Here is an 18206-nt window from a genome sequence, read left to right on the forward strand (position 1 = left end):
CTAACAGGGCCCCATTAAGATTTTCAGTGTCTGCAAAGCAGACATTGAAAATCGCGACGGGTGCCACTGCACCCGTCGCACACCAGCAACTCCGCCGGCTCCATTCGGAGCCGGCTTCATCGTTGCTGGGGCTTTCCCGCTGGGCGGGCGGGCAGGCGGCCTTTTGGCGGTCGCCCGCCAGCCCAGCGGGAAAGTCAAAATGACCGCCGCGGTCTTTTGACCACGGTACGGTCTTTTGGCGGTCACCGCCTGGCGGGCAGCGCCCGCCGCCCGCCGGGGTAGGAATGACCCCCTATATGCCCTACCTTAACCATACACTGCAACCTGCCCTTGGGGCTACCTAGGGCGTACCTTAGGGGTGTCTGACATGTAAGAAAAGGGAAGGTTTAGGCCTGGCAAGTGGGTACACTTGCCAAGTCGAATTTACAGTAAAAACTGCACACACAGACACAGCAGTGGCAGGTCTGAGACATGATTACAGGGCTACTTATGTGGGTGGCACAACCAGTGCTGCAGGCCCACTAGTAGCATTTGATATACAGGCCCTGGCACCTCTAGTGCACTTTACTAGGGAATTACTGGTAAATCAAATATGCCAATCATGGATAAACCAATTACATACAATTTTACACAGAGAGCATATGCACTTTAGCACTGGTTAGCAGTGGTAAAGTGCTCAGAGTTCAAAAGCCAACAGCAACAGGTCAGAAAAAATAGGAGGCAGGAGGCAAAAAGAGTGGGGATGACCCTGCATAAGCAAAAAAGTCAAACACGAAACCTACCACACTTGTGCATTTTTCAAAACTAGACACCTAGGGGAATCCAAAATGGTGTGACTTGTGGGGCTCTCACCAGGTTCTGTTACCCAGAATCCTTTGCAAACATCAAAATTTGGCACAAAAAACACTTTTTCCTCACATTTCAGTGACAGAAAGTTCTAGAATCTGAGAGGACCCACAAATTTCCTTCTACCCATCGTTACCCCAAGTCTCCCGATAAAAATTGTACCTCACTTGTGTGGGTAGGCCTGGTGCCCGTGACAGGAAATGCCCCAAAACACAACGTGGACACTTCACATTTTCCCAAAGAAAACAAATAATTTTTTTTGCAAAGTTCCTATCTGTGGGATTTCGCCTTTAACTCAGCCGGCACCTAGGGAAACCTACCAAACCTGTGCATTTTTGAAACTAGACACCTAGGGGAATCCATTTTGGGGTGACTTCTGGGGCTCTCACCAGGTTCCGTTACCCAGAATCCATTGCAAACCTCAAAATTTAGCACAAAAAAAAAAACAATTTTTCCGTCACATTTCGGTGACAGAAAGTTTTGGAATCTGAATGGAGCAACAAATTTCCTCCCGCTCAGAGTTCCCACTAGTCACCCCATAAAAATGGTACCTCACTTGTGTGGGTCACCCTAGTGCCCGCGACAGGAAATACTCAAAAACAACACGTGGACACATCACATTTTCCTGAAAAAACAGAGATGTTCTTTGCAAAGTGCCTAGCTGTGGATTTTGGCCTCTAACTCAGCCAGAACCTAGGGAAACCTACCAAATCTGTGCATTTTTTAAAGCTAGAACACTAGGAAAATCCAAGATTGGGTGACTTGTGGGGCTCTCACGAGGCTATGTTACCCAGAATCCTTTACAAACTCAAAATTTGGCAAAGAAACCACTTTTTCCTCCCATTTTGGTGACAGGAAGTTGTGGAATTTCAGAGGAGCCACAAATTTCCTTCCACTCACCTTTCCCACTAGTCACCCATCACATTTTCCCAAAGAAAAGAGAGCTCTTTTTTTGCAAAGTGCCTATCTGTGGGATTTCGCCTTTGGCTCAGCCGGCACCTAGGGAAACCTACCAAACCTGTGCATTTTTTAAAAATAGACACCTAGAGGAATCCATGTTGGGGTGACTTGTGGGGCTCTCACCATGTTCTGTTACCAAGAATCCTTTGCAAACCTCAAAATATGGTACAAAAAACACTTTTCCCTTTACATTTCGGTGACAGAAAGTTCAGGTTCTGTTACCCAGAATCCTTTGCACACTTCAAAATTTGGTACAAAAAACACTTTCCGCTCACCTTTCGGTGACAGAAAGTTCTGGAATCTGAGAGGAGCCACATATTTCATTCCACCCAGTGTTATCCCAAGTCTTTCGATGAAAATGGTACCTCACTTGTGTGGGTTGGCATCGTGCCTGCTTCAGGAAATGCCCCAAAACACAACATGAACACATCACATTTTCCCAAAGAAAACAGACCTGTTTTTGCAAAGTGCTTAGCTGTGTATTTTTGCCTCTAGCTCAGCCGGCACCTAGCGAAACCTACCAAACCTGTGCATTTTTCAAAACTACACACCTAGGGGAATCCAAAATGGGGTGACTTGTGGGGCATTCACCAGGTTCTGTTACCCAGAATACTTTGCAAACATCAAAATTTGGCACAAAAAAACACTTTTTCCTCACATTTCGGTGAGAAAAAGTTCTAGAATCTGAGAGGAGAGCCATGAATTTCCTTCTACCCATCGTTCCCCCAAGTCTCCCGATAAATATGGTACCTCACTTGTGTGGGTAGGCCTAGTGCCCTCGACAGGAAATGTCCCAAAACACAACGTAGACACATCACATTTTCCCAAAGAAAACAACCTGTTTTTTGCAAAGTGCCTACCTGTGGATTTTGGCCTCTAGCTCAGCAGGCACCTAGGGCAACTTACCAAACATGTGCATTTTTGAAAACTAGATACCTGTGGCAACCCAAGATGGGGTGACTTGTGGGGCTCTCACCAGGTTCTGTTACCCAGAATCCTTTGCAAACATCACAATTTGGCAAAGAAACCACTTTTTCCTCACATTTCGGTGACAAAAGGTTGTGGAATCTGAGAGGAGCCAGAAATTTCCTTCCACCCACCGTTCCCACAGTCCCGGATAAAAATGGTACCTCACTTGTGTGGGTAGGCCTAGTGCCCGCGACAGGAAATGCCCCAAAACACAATATAGACACTTCACATTTTCCCAAAGAAAACAGAGCTGTGTTTTTGCAAAGTGCCTATCTGTGGGATTTCGCCTTTAGCTCATCCGGCACCTAGGGAAACCTACCAAACCTGTGCATTTTTTAAAACTACACACCTGGGGGAATCCAAGATTGGGTGACTTGTGGGGCTCTCCAAGGTCCTGTTACCCAGAATCCTTTGGAAACATCGCAATTTGGCAAAAAAAAATATTTTTCCTCACTTTTCGGTGACAGAAAGTTCTGGAATCTGAGTGGAGCAACAAATTTCCTTCCACCCAGCGTTCCCCCAAGCCTCCCGATAAAAATGGAACCTCAATTGTGTGGGTAGGCTTAGTGTACGCAACAATAAATGCCCCAAAACACAACGCAACGTGGACACGTCATATTTTCCCAAAGAAAACAGAGCTGTTGTTTTGCAAAGTGCCTAGCTGTCAATTTCGCCCTCTAGCTCATCCAGCACCAAGGGAAACTTACCAAACCTGTGCATTTTCTTAAACTAGACACCTGGGGGAATAAAGAGATGGGGTGACTTGTGGAGCTCTTAACAGGTTCTGTTACCCAGAATCCTTTGCAAACATCACAATTTGGCAAAAAAACAATTTTTCCTCATATTTCGGGGCAGAAGCTTCTGGAATCTGAGAGGGTCCACAAATTTCCTTTCACCCAGCGTTCCCCAAGTCTCCCGATAAAAATTGTACCTCACTTGTGTGGGTAGGCCTAGTGCCCGCGACAGGAAATGCCCCCAAAACACTTTGTGGACACATCACATTTTCCCAAAGAAAACAGAGCTGTTTTTTGCAAAGTGCCTGGCTGTGGTATGTTTTGGGACATTTCTTGTCACTGGCACTAGGCCTACCCACACAATTGAGGTTACATTTTTATCGGGAGGCTTGGGGGAACGCTGGGTGGAAGGATATTTGTGGCTCCTGTCATATTCCGGAAAATTCTGTTACCGAAATTTGAGTACATTTTTTTTTTTGTGCCAAATTTTGATGTTTGCAAAAGATTCTGGGTAACAGAAGCTGGTGAGAGCCACACAAGCAGCCCCATCTTGGATTCCCCTAGGTCTCAAAAATGCAGAGGTTTGGTAGGTTTCCCTAGGTGCTGGCTGAGCTACAGGCCAAAATCCACAGCTAGGCACATTGCAAAAAACAGCTCTGTTTTCTTTGGAAAAAAAGTGAAGTGTCCACCTTGTGTTTTGGGGCATTTCCTGTCGCGGGCACTAGACCTACCCACACGAGTGAGGTACCCTTTTTAATCGGGGACTTGGGGGAACGCTGAGTGGAAGGAAATTTGTGGCTCCTCTCAGCTTCCAGAACTTTCTTTCACTGAAATGTAAGGAAAAGGTGTTTTTTTGCCAAATTGTGATGCTTGCAAAGGATTCTGGATACAGAACCTGGTGAGAGCCCCACAAGTCACCCCCATCTTGGATTCCACTCGGTGTCTAGTTTTGAAAAATGCACAGGTTTGTTAGGTTTCCCTAGGTGCCGGATGAGTTAGATGCCAAAATCCACAGCTAGGCACTTTGCAAAAAACGTTCCTGTTTTTTTTGGGAAAATGTGATGTGTCCACGTACAGTTTTGGGGAATTTCCTGTCGCGGGCTATAGGCCTACCCACACAAGTGAGGTACGCTGAGTGGAAGGAAATTTGTGGGTCCTCTCAGATTCCAGAACTTTCTATCACCGAAATGTGAGGAAAAAGCATTTTTTGCCAAATGTTGATGTTTGCAAAGGATTCTGGGTAAAAGAACCTGGTGAGAGCCCTACAAGTCACCCCATCTTGGATTCCCTAGCTGTCTAGTTTTGAAAAATGCACAGGTTTGGCAGGGTTCGCTTGGTGCCGGCTGAGCTACATGCCAAAATCCGCAGCTAGGAACTTTGCAAAAACCAACTCTGTTTTCTTTGGGAAAATGTGATGTGTTCACGTTGTGTTTTGGGGTATTTCTTGTTGCGGGCACTAGGCCTACTCACACAATTGAGGTTCCATTGTTATCGGGAGACTTGGAAGAACACTGCGTGGAAGGAAATTGGTCGCTCCTCTCATATTCCAGAACAACGTAGACACTTCACATTTTCCCAAAGAAAACAACCTGTTTTTTGCAAAGTACCTAGCTGTGGATTTTGGCCTCTAGCTCAGCAGGCATCTAGGGAAATATACCAACCATGTGCATTTTTGAAAACTAGATACCAGTGGCAACCCAAAATGGGGTGACTTGTGGGGCTCTCACCAGGTTCTGTTACCCAGAATCCTTTGCAAACATCACAATTTGGCAAAGAAACCACTTTTTCCTCACACTTCGGTGACAGAAGGTTCTACACTCTGAGAGGAACCACACATTTCCTTCCACTCAGCGTTCCCATTAGTCGCCGAATAAAAATGGTACCTCACTTGTGTGGGTAGCCCTAGTGCCCGCGACAGGAAATGCTGCTCAACACGACGTGGACACATCACATTTCTCCGAAGAAAAGAGAGATTATTTTTGCAAAGTGCCTAGCTGTGGATTTTGGTGTCTAACTCAGCCGGCACCTAGGGAAGCGTACCAAACCTGTGCATTTTTTAATACTAGGAACCTAGGGGGATCCAAGATGGGGTGACTTGTGGAGTTCTCACCAGGTTCTGTTGCACAGAATCCTTTGCAAATCTCAAAATTTGGCACAAAAAAAAACACTTTTTCCCTCACTTTTCGGTGACAGAAAGTTCTGGAATCTGAGTGGAGCAACAAATTTCCTTCCACCCAGCATTCCCCCAAGTCTCCCGATAAAAATGGTACCTCACTTGTGTGGGTAGGCCTCGTGCCTGCTTCAGGAAATGCCCCAAAACACAACATGGACACATCACATTTTCCCAAAGAAAACAGACCGTTTTTTTTGCAAAGTGCCTAGCTGCGGATTTTTGCCTCTAGCTCAGCCGGCACCTGGCAAAACCTACCAAACCTGTGTATTTTTCAAAACTAGACACCTAGGGGAATCCAAGATAGGGTGTCTTGTGGGGCTCTCACCAGGTTCTGTTACCCAGAATCCTTTGTAAACATCAAAATCTGGCACAGAAAACACTTTTTACTCACATTTCGGTGAGAGAAAGTTCTAGAATCTGAGAGGAGCAACAAATGTCCTTCTACCCATCGTTCCCCCAAGTCTCCCGATAAAAATGGTACCTCACTTGTGTGGGTAGACCTCGTGCCCGTGACAGGAAACGGCCCAAAACACAACATGGACAAATCACATTTTCCGAAAGAAAACAGACCTGTTTTTTGCAAAGTGCCTAGCTGTGGACTTAAGCCTCTAGTTCAGCCGGCACTTAGGGAAACCTACTAAACATGGGCATTTTTGAAAACTAGACACCTAGGGCAATCCAAGATGGGGTGACCTGTGGGGCTCTCATCAGGTTCTGTTACCCAGAATCCTTTTCAAACCTCAAAATTTGGCAAAAAAAACACCTTTTCCTCACATTTCGGTGACAGAAAGTTCTGGAATCTGAGAGGAGCCACATATTTCGTTCCACCCAGTGTTATCCCAAGTCTCTCAATGAAAATGGTACCTCACTTGTGTGGGTAGGCCTCATGCCTGCTTCAGAAAATGCCCCAAAACACAACATGGACACATCACATTTTCGCAAAGAAAACAGACCTGATTTTTGCAAAGTTCCTAGCGGTGGATATGGCCTCTATCTCAGCCGGCACCTAGCAAAACCTACCAAACCTGTGCATTTTTCAAAGCTAGACACCTAGGGGAATCCAAAATGGGGTGACTTCTGAAGGGTCTCACCAGGTTCTGTTACCCAAAATCCTTTGCAAACATCACAATTTGGCAAAAAATCACTTTTTCCTCACATTTCGGTGATTGAAACTTCTGGAATCTGAGAGGAGCCACAAATTTCCTGACACCCTGCGTTCCCCAAGTCTCCCGATAAAAATTGTACCTCAGTTGTGTGGGTAGGCCTAGTGCCCGCAACAGGAAATGTTCCAAAACACAACTTAGACACATACATTTCCCAAAGAAAAGAGAGCTGTTTTTTGCAACGTGCCTAACTATGGATTCTGGCCTGTAGCTCAGCCGGCACCTAGCGAACCCTACCAAACCTGTGCATTTTTTTAAACTAGACACCTAGGGCAACCCAAGATGGGGTGACTTGTGGGGCTCTCACCAGGTTCTGTTACCCAGAATCCTTTGCAAACATCACAATTTGGCAAAGAAACCACTTTTTACTCACATTTCGGTGACATAAAGTTGTGCAATCTGAGAGGAGCCACAAATTTACTTCCCCCACAGTTTCCCCAGTCCCCAATAAAAAGTGGTCCCTCATTTCTGTGGGTAGACCTACTGCCCATGACAGGAAATGCCCCAAAACACAACGTAGACACTTCACATTTTCCCAAAGAAAACAGAGCTGTTTTTTTTGCAAAGAGCTTATCTGTGGGATTTCGCCTTTAGCTCAGTCGGCACCTAATGAAACCTACCAAACCTGTCCTTTTTTGAAAATTAGAAACCTAGGGAAATCCATGTTGCCGTGAGTTGTAGGGCTCTCACCAGGTTCTGTTACCCAGAATCCTTTAAAAACCTCAAATTTTGTCACAAAAAAAATACAGTTTTTCCTCACATTTCAGTAACAGAAAGTACTGGAATCTGGGAGGAGCCACACATTTCCTTCCACTCAGCATTCCCCCAAGTCTCCAGATAAAAATGGAACCTCACTTGTGTGGGTAGGCCTCTTGCCTGCTTCAGGAAATGCCCCAAAACACAACATGGACACATCACATTTTCCCAAAGAAAACAGACCTGTTTTTTGCAAAGTGCCTAGCTGTGGATTTTTGCCTCTTGCTCAGCTTGCACCTAGTGAAACCTACCAAACCTGTGCATTTTTCAAAACTAGACACCTAGGGGAAACCAGGATGGGGTGACTTGTGGGGCTCTCACCAGGTTCTGATACCCAGAATCCTTTGCAAACATCACAATTTGGTAAAATTAAAAAAACCTTTTTTCCTCACATTTCCGTGACAGAAAGTTGTGGAATCTGAGAGGAGCCACAAATTTCCTTCCACCCACAGTTCCCCCAGTCCCCGATAAAAATTGTGCCTCCCTTGTGTGGGTAGGCCTAGTGCCCACGACAGGAAATGCCCCAAAACACAACGTGGACACATCACATTTTCCCAAAGAAAAGAGAGCTGTTTTTTGCAAAGTACCTATCTGTGGGATTTCACCTTTAGCTCAGCCGGCACCTAGGGAAACCTACCAAACCTGTGCATTTTTGAAAACTAGATACCTAGGGGAATCCACGTTGGGGTGACTTGTAGGGCTCTCACCAGGTTCTGATACCCAGAACCCTTTGCAAACCTCAAAATTTGGCCAAAAAAAACTTTTTCCTCACATTTCGGTGACAGAAAGTTCTGGAATATGAGAGGAGCGACCAATTTCCTTCCACGCAGTGTTCTTCCAAGTCTCCCGATAACAATGGAACCTCAATTGTGTGAGTAGGCCTAGTGCCCGCAACAAGAAATACCCCAAAACACAACGTGAACACATCACATTTTCCCAAAGAAAACAGAGTTGGTTTTTGCAAAGTTCCTAGCTGCGGATTTTGGCATGTAGCTCAGCCGGCACCAAGCGAACCCTGCCAAACCTGTGCATTTTTCAAAACTAGACAGCTAGGGAATCCAAGATGGGGTGACTTGTAGGGCTCTCACCAGGTTCTTTTACCCAGAATCCTTTGCAAACATCAACATTTGGCAAAAAATGCTTTTTCCTCACATTTCGGTGATAGAAAGTTCTGGAATCTGAGAGGACCCACAAATTTCCTTCCACTCAGCGTACCTCACTTGTGTGGGTAGGCCTATTGCCCGCGACAGGAAATTCCCCAAAACTGTACGTGGACACATCACATTTTCCCGAAAAAAACAGGAACGTTTTTTGCAAAGTGCCTAGCTGTGGATTTTGGCATCTAACTCATCCGGCACCTAGGGAAACCTACCAAACATGTGCATTTTTTAAAACTAGACAACTGGGGGAATCGAAATGGGGTAACTTGTGGGGCTCTCACCAGGGTCGTTTACCCAGAATCCTTTGCAAACCTCAAAATTTGACGTAAAAAAACACTTTTTCTTCACATTTCGGTGACAGAAAGTTCTGGAGTCTGACAGGAGCCACATATTTGGTTCCACCCAGTGTTACCCCAAGTCTCTCGATGAAAATGGTACCTCACTTGTGTGGGAAGCCTTGTGCCTGCTTCAGGAAATGCCCCAAACACAACATGGACACATGCTCAGCCGGCACCTAGCAAAACCTACCAAACCTGTGCATTTTTCAAAGCTAGACACCTAGGGGAATCCAAAATGGGGTGACTTCTGTAGGGTCTCACCAGGTTCTGTTACCCAAAATCCTTTGCAAACATCACAATTTGGCAAAAAATCACTTTTTCCTCACATTTCGGTGATTGAAACTTCTGGAATCTGAGAGGAGCCACAAATTTCCTGACACCCTGCGTTCCCCAAGTCTCCCGATAAAAATTGTACCTCAGTTGTGTGGGTAGGCCTAGTGCCCGCAACAGGAAATGTTCCAAAACACAACTTAGACACATCACATTTCCCAAAGAAAAGAGAGCTGTTTTTTGCAACGTGCCTAACTATGGATTCTGGCCTGTAGCTCAGCCGGCACCTAGCGAACCCTACCAAACCTGTGCATTTTTTTAAACTAGACACCTAGGGCAACCCAAGATGGGGTGACTTGTGGGGCTCTCACCAGGTTCTGTTACCCAGAATCCTTTGCAAACATCACAATTTGGCAAAGAAACCACTTTTTACTCACATTTCGGTGACATAAAGTTGTGCAATCTGAGAGGAGCCACAAATTTACTTCCCCCACAGTTTCCCCAGTCCCCAATAAAAAGTGGTCCCTCATTTCTGTGGGTAGACCTACTGCCCGTGACAGGAAATGCCCCAAAACACAACGTAGACACTTCACATTTTCCCAAAGAAAACAGAGCTGGTTTTTTTGCAAAGAGCTTATCTGTGGGATTTCGCCTTTAGCTCAGTCGGCACCTAATGAAACCTACCAAACCTGTCCTTTTTTGAAAATTAGAAACCTAGGGAAATCCATGTTGCCGTGAGTTGTAGGGCTCTCACCAGGTTCTGTTACCCAGAATCCTTTAAAAACCTCAAATTTTGTCACAAAAAAAATACAGTTTTTCCTCACATTTCGGTAACAGAAAGTACTGGAATCTGGGAGGAGCCACACATTTCCTTCCACTCAGCATTCCCCCAAGTCTCCAGATAAAAATGGAACCTCACTTGTGTGGGTAGGCCTCTTGCCTGCTTCAGGAAATGCCCCAAAACACAACATGGACACATCACATTTTCCCAAAGAAAACAGACCTGTTTTTTGCAAAGTGCCTAGCTGTGGATTTTGGCCTCTTGCTCAGCTTGCACCTAGTGAAACCTACCAAACCTGTGCATTTTTCAAAACTAGACACCTAGGGGAAACCAGGATGGGGTGACTTGTGGGGCTCTCACCAGGTTCTGATACCCAGAATCCTTTGCAAACATCACAATTTGGTAAAATTAAAAAAACCTTTTTCCTCACATTTCCGTGACAGAAAGTTGTGGAATCTGAGAGGAGCTACAAATTTCCTTCCACCCACCGTTCCCCCAGTCCCCGATAAAAATTGTGCCTCCCTTGTGTGGGTAGGCCTAGTGCCCACGACATGAAATGCCCCAAAACACAACGTGGACACATCACATTTTCCCAAAGAAAAGAGAGCTGTTTTTTGCAAAGTACCTATCTGTGGGATTTCACCCTTAGCTCAGCCGGCACCTAGGGAAACCTACCAAACCTATGCATTTTTGAAAACTAGACACCTAGGGGAATCCACGTTGGGGTGACTTGTAGGGCTCTCACCAGGTTCTGATACCCAGAACCGTTTGCAAACCTCAAAATTTGGCAAAAAAAAACTTTTTCCTCACATTTCGGTGACAGAAAGTTCTGGAATATGAGAGGAGCGACCAATTTCCTTCCACGCAGTGTTCTTCCAAGTCTCCCGATAACAATGGAACCTCAATTGTGTGAGTAGGCCTAGTGCCCGCAACAAGAAATACCCCAAAACACAACGTGAACACATCACATTTTCCCAAAGAAAACAGAGTTGGTTTTTGCAAAGTTCCTAGCTGCGGATTTTGGCATGTAGCTCAGCCGGCACCAAGCGAACCCTGCCAAACCTGTGCATTTTTCAAAACTAGACAGCTAGGGAATCCAAGATGGGGTGACTTGTAGGGCTCTCACCAGGTTCTTTTACCCAGAATCCTTTGCAAACATCAACATTTGGCAAAAAATGCTTTTTCCTCACATTTCGGTGATAGAAAGTTCTGGAATCTGAGAGGACCCACAAATTTCCTTCCACTCAGCGTACCTCACTTGTGTGGGTAGGCCTATTGCCCGCGACAGGAAATTCCCCAAAACTGTACGTGGACACATCACATTTTCCCGAAAAAAACAGGAACGTTTTTTGCAAAGTGCCTAGCTGTGGATTTTGGCATCTAACTCATCCGGCACCTAGGGAAACCTACCAAACATGTGCATTTTTTAAAACTAGACAACTGGGGGAATCGAAATGGGGTAACTTGTGGGGCTCTCACCAGGGTCGTTTACCCAGAATCCTTTGCAAACCTCAAAATTTGATGAAAAAAAACACTTTTTCTTCACATTTCGGTGACAGAAAGTTCTGGAGTCTGAGAGGAGCCACATATTTGGTTCCACCCAGTGTTACCCCAAGTCTCTCGATGAAAATGGTACCTCACTTGTGTGGGAAGCCTTGTGCCTGCTTCAGGAAATGCCCCAAACACAACATGGACACATGCTCAGCCGGCACCTAGAGAAATCTACCAAACCTCTGCATTTTTTAAAACTACACACCTGGGGGAATCCAAGTTGGGGTGACTTGTGGAGCTCTCAACAAGTTCTGTTACCCTGAATCCTTTGCAAACATCAAAATTGGCAAAAAAAACCCACTTTTTCCTTACATTTCGGTGACAGAAATTTCTGGAATCTGAGAGGAGCCACAAATTTCCTTCCACCCAGCGTTCCGCCAAGTCCCCGATTAAAAAGGGTACCTCAATCATGTTGGTAGGTCTAGTGCCCGCGACAGGAAATGCCCCAAAACACAACGTGGACACTTCACATTTTTTCCAAAGAAAACAGAGCAGTTTTTTTTACAAAGTGCCTATCTGTGGGATTTCGCCTTTAGCTCAGCCGGCACCTTGGGAAACCTACCAAACCTGTGCATTTTTTAAAACTAGACTCCTTGGGGAATCCATCTTGGGGTGACTGTTGGGGCTCTCACCAGGTTCTGTTACCCAAAATCCTTTGCATACCTCAACATTTGGCACAAAACACAATTTAATCTCACATTTTGGTGACAGAAAGTTCTGGAATCTGAGAGGAGCCACATATCTGGTTCCACCCAGTGTTACCCCAAGTCTCTCGATCAAATGGTACCTCACTTGTGTGGGACGCCCTGTGCCTGCTTCAGGAAATGCCCCAAAACACAACATGGACACATCACATTTTCCAAAGAAAACTGACCTGTTTTTTGCTAAGTGCCTAGCTGTACATTTTGGCCTCCAGCTCAGAGGGCACCTAGCAAAACCTAACAAACCTGTGCATTTTTCAAAACTAGACACCGAGTGGAATCCAAGATGGGGGTGACTTGTGGGGCTCTCACCAGGTTCTGTATCCAGAATCCTTTGCAAGCATCACAATTTGGCAAAAAAACACCTTTTCCTTACATTTCAGTGAAAGAAAGTTCTGGAAGCTGAGAGGAGCCACAAATTTCCTTCCACTCAGCGTTCCCCCAAGTCCCCGATTAAAAAGGGTACCTCACTCGTGTGGGTAGGTCTAGTGCCCGCGACAGGAAATGCCCCAAAACACAAGGTGGACACTTCACTTTTTTTCCAAAGAAAACAGAGCTGTTTTTTGCAATGTGCCTAGCTGTGGATTTTGGCCTGTAGCTCAGCCAGCACCTAGGGAAACCTACCAAACCTCTGCATTTTTGAGACCTAGGGGAATCCAAGATGGGGCTGCTTGTGTGGCTCTCACCAGCTTCTGTTACCCAGAATCTTTTGCAAACATCAAAATTTGGCACAAAAAAAAAAATGTACTCAAATTTCGGTAACAGAATTTTCCGGAATATGACAGGAGCCACAAATATCCTTCCACCCAGCGTTCCCCCAAGCCTCCCGATAAAAATGTAACCTCAATTGTGTGGGTAGGCCTAGTGCCAGTGACAAGAAATGTCCCAAAACACAAAGTGGACACTTCACATTTTCTCAAAGAAAACAGAGCTGTTTTTTTGCAAAGTGCTTGTCGGTGGGATTTCGCCTCTAGCTCAGCCGGCACCTAGGGAAACCTACCAAACCTGTGCATTTTCGAAACTAGACATCTAGGGGAATCCATGTTGGGGTGACTTGTGGGGCTCTCACCAGGTTCTGTTACCCGGAATCCTTTGCAAACCTCAATATTTGGTACAAAAAACATTTTTCCCCTCACATTTCGGTGTCAGAAAGATCTGGAATCTGAGAGGATCCACATATTTCGTTCCACCCAGTGTTATCCCAAGTCTCTCGATGACAATGGTACCTCACTTGTGCAGGTAGGTCTCGTGCCTACTTCAGGAAATGCCCCAAAACACAACATGAACACATCACATTTTCCCAAAGAAAACAGACCTGTTTTTTGCAAAGTGCCTAGCTGTGTATTTTTGCCTCTAGCTCAGCCGGCACAGAGCGAAACCTACCAAACTTGTGCATTTTTCAAAACTAGACACCTAGGGGAATCCAAAATGGGGTGACTTGTGGGGCTCACACCAGGTTCTGTTACCCAGAATCTTTTGCAAACATCAAGATTTGGCATAAAAAAACACTTTTTCCTCACATTTCGGTGAGAGAAAGTTCTAGAATCAGAAAGGAGAGCCACGTATCTTCTTCTACCAATCGTTCCCCCAAGTCTCCCGATAAAAATGGTACCTCACTTGTGTGGGTAGGCCTAGTGCCCTCAACAGGAAATGTCCCAAAACACAACGTAGACACTTCACATTTTCCCAAAGAAAACAACCTGTTTTTTGCAAAGTACCTAGCTGTGGATTTTGGCCTCTAGCTCAGCAGGCATCTAGGGAAATATACCAACCATGTGCATTTTTGAAAACTAGATACCAGTGGCAACCCAAAATGGGGTGACTTGTGGGGCTCTCACCAGGTTCTGTTACCCAGAATCCTTTGCAAACATCACAATTTGGCAAAGAAACCACTTTTTCCTCACACTTCGGTGACAGAAGGTTCTACACTCTGAGAGGAACCACACATTTCCTTCCACTCAGCGTTCCCATTAGTCGCCGAATAAAAATGGTACCTCACTTGTGTGGGTAGCCCTAGTGCCCGCGACAGGAAATGCTGCTCAACACGACGTGGACACATCACATTTCTCCGAAGAAAAGAGAGATTATTTTTGCAAAGTGCCTAGCTGTGGATTTTGGTGTCTAACTCAGCCGGCACCTAGGGAAGCGTACCAAACCTGTGCATTTTTTAATACTAGGAACCTAGGGGGATCCAAGATGGGGTGACTTGTGGAGTTCTCACCAGGTTCTGTTGCACAGAATCCTTTGCAAATCTCAAAATTTGGCACAAAAAAAAACACTTTTTCCCTCACTTTTCGGTGACAGAAAGTTCTGGAATCTGAGTGGAGCAACAAATTTCCTTCCACCCAGCATTCCCCCAAGTCTCCCGATAAAAATGGTACCTCACTTGTGTGGGTAGGCCTCGTGCCTGCTTCAGGAAATGCCCCAAAACACAACATGGACACATCACATTTTCCCAAAGAAAACAGACCGTTTTTTTGCAAAGTGCCTAGCTGCGGATTTTTGCCTCTAGCTCAGCCGGCACCTGGCAAAACCTACCAAACCTGTGTATTTTTCAAAACTAGACACCTAGGGGAATCCAAGATAGGGTGTCTTGTGGGGCTCTCACCAGGTTCTGTTACCCAGAATCCTTTGTAAACATCAAAATCTGGCACAGAAAACACTTTTTACTCACATTTCGGTGAGAGAAAGTTCTAGAATCTGAGAGGAGCAACAAATGTCCTTCTACCCATCGTTCCCCCAAGTCTCCCGATAAAAATGGTACCTCACTTGTGTGGGTAGACCTCGTGCCCGTGACAGGAAACGGCCCAAAACACAACATGGACAAATCACATTTTCCGAAAGAAAACAGACCTGTTTTTTGCAAAGTGCCTAGCTGTGGACTTAAGCCTCTAGTTCAGCCGGCACTTAGGGAAACCTACTAAACATGGGCATTTTTGAAAACTAGACACCTAGGGCAATCCAAGATGGGGTGACCTGTGGGGCTCTCATCAGGTTCTGTTACCCAGAATCCTTTTCAAACCTCAAAATTTGGCAAAAAAAACACCTTTTCCTCACATTTCGGTGACAGAAAGTTCTGGAATCTGAGAGGAGCCACATATTTCGTTCCACCCAGTGTTATCCCAAGTCTCTCAATGAAAATGGTACCTCACTTGTGTGGGTAGGCCTCATGCCTGCTTCAGAAAATGCCCCAAAACACAACATGGACACATCACATTTTCGCAAAGAAAACAGACCTGATTTTTGCAAAGTTCCTAGCGGTGGATTTGGCCTCTATCTCAGCCGGCACCTAGCAAAACCTACCAAACCTGTGCATTTTTCAAAGCTAGACACCTAGGGGAATCCAAAATGGGGTGACTTCTGAAGGGTCTCACCAGGTTCTGTTACCCAAAATCCTTTGCAAACATCACAATTTGGCAAAAAAACACTTTTTCCTCACATTTCGGTGATTGAAACTTCTGGAATCTGAGAGGAGCCACAAATTTCCTGACACCCTGCGTTCCCCAAGTCTCCAGATAAAAATTGTACCTCAGTTGTGTGGGTAGGCCTAGTGCCCGCAACAGGAAATGTTCCAAAACACAACTTAGACACATACATTTCCCAAAGAAAAGAGAGCTGTTTTTTGCAACGTGCCTAACTATGGATTCTGGCCTGTAGCTCAGCCGGCACCTAGCGAACCCTACCAAACCTGTGCATTTTTTTAAACTAGACACCTAGGGCAACCCAAGATGGGGTGACTTGTGGGGCTCTCACCAGGTTCTGTTACCCAGAATCCTTTGCAAACATCACAATTTGGCAAAGAAACCACTTTTTACTCACATTTCGGTGACATAAAGTTGTGCAATCTGAGAGGAGCCACAAATTTACTTCCCCCACAGTTTCCCCAGTCCCCAATAAAAAGTGGTCCCTCATTTCTGTGGGTAGACCTACTGCCCGTGACAGGAAATGCCCCAAAACACAACGTAGACACTTCACATTTTCCCAAAGAAAACAGAGCTGTTTTTTTTGCAAAGAGCTTATCTGTGGGATTTCGCCTTTAGCTCAGTCGGCACCTAATGAAACCTACCAAACCTGTCCTTTTTTGAAAATTAGAAACCTAGGGAAATCCATGTTGCCGTGAGTTGTAGGGCTCTCACCAGGTTCTGTTACCCAGAATCCTTTAAAAACCTCAAATTTTGTCACAAAAAAAATAAAGTTTTTCCTCACATTTCGGTAACAGAAAGTACTGGAATCTGGGAGGAGCCACACATTTCCTTCCACTCAGCATTCCCCCAAGTCTCCAGATAAAAATGGAACCTCACTTGTGTGGGTAGGCCTCTTGCCTGCTTCAGGAAATGCCCCAAAACACAACATGGACACATCACATTTTCCCAAAGAAAACAGACCTGTTTTTTGCAAAGTGCCTAGCTGTGGATTTTGGCCTCTTGCTCAGCTTGCACCTAGTGAAACCTACCAAACCTGTGCATTTTTCAAAACTAGACACCTAGGGGAAACCAGGATGGGGTGACTTGTGGGGCTCTCACCAGGTTCTGATACCCAGAATCCTTTGCAAACATCACAATTTGGTAAAATTAAAAAAACCTTTTTCCTCACATTTCCGTGACAGAAAGTTGTGGAATCTGAGAAGGAGCCACAAATTTCCTTCCACCCACTGTTCCCCCAGTCCCCGATAAAAATTGTGCCTCCCTTGTGTGGGTAGGCCTAGTGCCCACGACAGGAAATGCCCCAAAACACAACGTGGACACATCACATTTTCCCAAAGAAAAGAGAGCTGTTTTTTGCAAAGTACCTATCTGTGGGATTTCACCTTTAGCTCAGCCGGCACCTAGGGAAACCTACCAAACCTGTGCATTTTTGAAAACTAGACACCTAGGGGAATCCACGTTGGGGTGACTTGTAGGGCTCTCACCAGGTTCTGATACCCAGAACCCTTTGCAAACCTCAAAATTTGGCCAAAAAAAACTTTTTCCTCACATTTCGGTGACAGAAAGTTCTGGAATATGAGAGGAGCGACCAATTTCCTTCCACGCAGTGTTCTTCCAAGTCTCCCGATAACAATGGAACCTCAATTGTGTGAGTAGGCCTAGTGCCCGCAACAAGAAATACCCCAAAACACAATGTGAACACATCACATTTTCCCAAAGAAAACAGACCTGTTTTTTGCAAAGTGCCTAGCTGTGTATTTTTGCCTCTAGCTCAGCCGGCACAGAGCGAAAACTACCAAACTTGTGCATTTTTCAAAACTAGACACCTAGGGGAATCCAAAATGGGGTGACTTGTGGGGCTCACACCAGGTTCTGTTACCCAGAATCTTTTGCAAACATCAAGATTTGGCACAAAAAAACACTTTTTCCTCACATTTCGGTGAGAGAAAGTTCTAGAATCAGAAAGGAGAGCCACGTATCTTCTTCTACCAATCGTTCCCCCAAGTCTCCCGATAAAAATGGTACCTCACTTGTGTGGGTAGGCCTAGTGCCCTCAACAGGAAATGTCCCAAAACACAACGTAGACACTTCACATTTTCCCAAAGAAAACAACCTGTTTTTTGCAAAGTACCTAGCTGTGGATTTTGGCCTCTAGCTCAGCAGGCATCTAGGGAAATATACCAACCATGTGCATTTTTGAAAACTAGATACCAGTGGCAACCCAAAATGGGGTGACTTGTGGGGCTCTCACCAGGTTCTGTTACCCAGAATCCTTTGCAAACATCACAATTTGGCAAAGAAACCACTTTTTCCTCACACTTCGGTGACAGAAGGTTCTACACTCTGAGAGGAACCACACATTTCCTTCCACTCAGCGTT

This window comes from Pleurodeles waltl, unplaced genomic scaffold (genome assembly GCF_031143425.1).
Source record: "Pleurodeles waltl isolate 20211129_DDA unplaced genomic scaffold, aPleWal1.hap1.20221129 scaffold_89, whole genome shotgun sequence".
Taxonomy (NCBI): domain Eukaryota; kingdom Metazoa; phylum Chordata; class Amphibia; order Caudata; family Salamandridae; genus Pleurodeles; species Pleurodeles waltl.